The sequence below is a fragment of the Triticum dicoccoides genome, chromosome 3B, assembly GCF_002162155.2.
Source record: "Triticum dicoccoides isolate Atlit2015 ecotype Zavitan chromosome 3B, WEW_v2.0, whole genome shotgun sequence".
Classification (NCBI taxonomy): Eukaryota; Viridiplantae; Streptophyta; class Magnoliopsida; order Poales; family Poaceae; genus Triticum; species Triticum dicoccoides.
This window is the reverse complement of record NC_041385.1, coordinates 654,150,673-654,153,002: the sequence shown is the minus strand read 5'-3', so window position 1 is coordinate 654,153,002 and position 2,330 is coordinate 654,150,673.

The window sequence follows — 2,330 nt, the reverse complement described above, 5'->3', positions numbered from 1 at the left end:
AGGATTCCCTTCATGCTGACACAAGGGTGGGCTGCTAGCTACTTCACACTTTGCCAGGTGAACCTCGGTTGGGGGGCATGCATTCATAGCTTAGGATTCCCTTCGTGCCAACACGAGGGAGGGGGCTGCTAGCTACTTCGCACTTTGCTAGGTGAACCTCTATTGCGGGGGCATGCATTCATAGCTTAGGATTCCTTTTGTGCTGACACGACGGGGGTGGGGGCAAGCAATACCGTGCGCTTTGCGAGATAGGTGCCACATCGAAGTTGCATTTGGTATTTGAAAATCAGACCACCCTTTTCATACATAAAGTTGGTCCACATGCAAGTGTGTTCGTGTTCTGACCCTCTCCCGCGTCATTTTTCACAACATTTATGAACATAGACAAGTCGGATGACGCAAAAGACACGGTACACTCAAACTAACCATGTGCATTGGGATCCACGAGGCTTCCCCTCTCGAAAATATCTACCCGTCTGCAGCTTTTTTCTGTTTGATAAGACACGATTATTGTGTTTCGACCGTGTGTGATGTTTCTTGTTCCCAATCCTGCCTGCATCCCTTGAAAATATCTGCCTGCATCCCTTGAAAATATCTGCCCGCCTCGAGGTTTTTTCTGTTTCATAACACACAGTTCTTATCTCCGGACCGTGTGCGATGCACCATCATAAAAAAATTCAATAGCCCCGGCATTTCACTCCTGCGTTTAACTCTCGCGTAGTAAAATTTTCAATACCCGCTTCATTTTCTCAAACACCCCCCCATCCACACATACACACACACACACACACCAAAACCTCTTCGGGCGCGTGCACACACACACACACACACCCTCCCTCAGAAACCCTAGCAAGCTCCCTGCCGCCGCCACCGCCTGTCAACATCTGCCGGTTTACCTGTGCAGCTTACCCACCGATCTCTATACGCAGGCCGCCCTCAGTTTCCTAGATGATGCCTGCCAAACTCCCCCTTTCCTACATATCCCCATCCCCATCTGTCGGTGTTCGAGGAACGGGGGTCCCCAGACTTGCCTGCCTGCGGCCTGCGGTGTGGCTCGAGTGGTGGCCCAGTATGGCCCACCTTCATCTGCTCAAGCTCAAGACCCTCGCGAGGGTCCAAGCCTTGCGGGGCGGACGACAGAAGGCTTCCTCAAGAGCGGCCTCGCCAGGCAGGCTCGCAAGGAGGCGAAGAGATCAAGGCAGGGGTACCTCGCGATGTGCCCATGACGCAAGCCATGACGATCGAGGCCAGTCAGGCGCTAGGCGGGTGCCGGCCTATGCAATGTCCTTGTTTCCTCTTTGGGGCAAAGGGGGCAAGCACAGACCAAGGTATCAGGCAAAGGCTACCATTTCGGTGCAACAAGACCAAGACCAGCAGAGCGGCAGGACGGAGGTCACCACGGAGCCCAAGACGGCGTCATCGCCGGTGCCTTTGGCAGTCGAAGACCAACTTTAGTCAGGATAAGTTGTACTAGATGTTCCCCTTCAAAATGGCCGTTATTGGCGCCCTTCCCGCTCAATATTTGGGAAGAGGACCAGGGCCTCTATATATAGGGCTAGCCACCAAAGGATAAGGAAGATGTTGAGTTCATCCACACAACCACAAGAACGCCCCTCGCGAGGCTGTTCTTCCTCTGTACTGTTCATCATCAGCCTCTGAGGCAATCCACGCACCAGACACTGGAGTAGGGTATTACTCCACAATGGTGGCCTGAACCAGTATAAACTTTGCGTCCCTTGTGTTGTTCATCGTGTAGCTTCGATTCTCAGTGAGGCGTTAGGACGTGGATTGGTAGGGGAAAGATCTTTGCGCGCACCCCAGAGTTCGAACCTTAAGGGTTTTGCCGGAACCCCACATTTTACATTTGGCGCGCCAGGTAGGGGTGCACCGGAATCTTTCCTCCGCCGTCCCGTGTTAGATCGTTCGTCGCATCCATGGTCGACGCCCGTCAAGCTCGTGCCGAGCGTCGGGCTGCTCTCGCCGCCCACGTCGCCCAGACGGCTCCCGTAGGCGGGCCTCCCCGTCGTTCTCCGTCGCCGCGGCCCACGCCCCCACCGGCCTGGCAGGGAACGAGCAGCAGGCATCGTCGCTGCATCCCTTGGTGCGGCGTGAAGGCCGCACCGCCACCCCGTCGCTGACTCTAGCTGGTTCATCGTTGCATGCCCATTGCGCTCCCACGGACGCGCACGCGGTGCTGCTCCTGGGGCGCGAGCTTGTGCACTACCGTCCCGTCGGCAACCTCTATGAAGAATGGCTCGCTCGCATCACCAAGCTCGTCAGCACCGCAGGGGGCTCTCCTGCGTCGTCCCTCTTGCTGCCTCGCCCCCCCC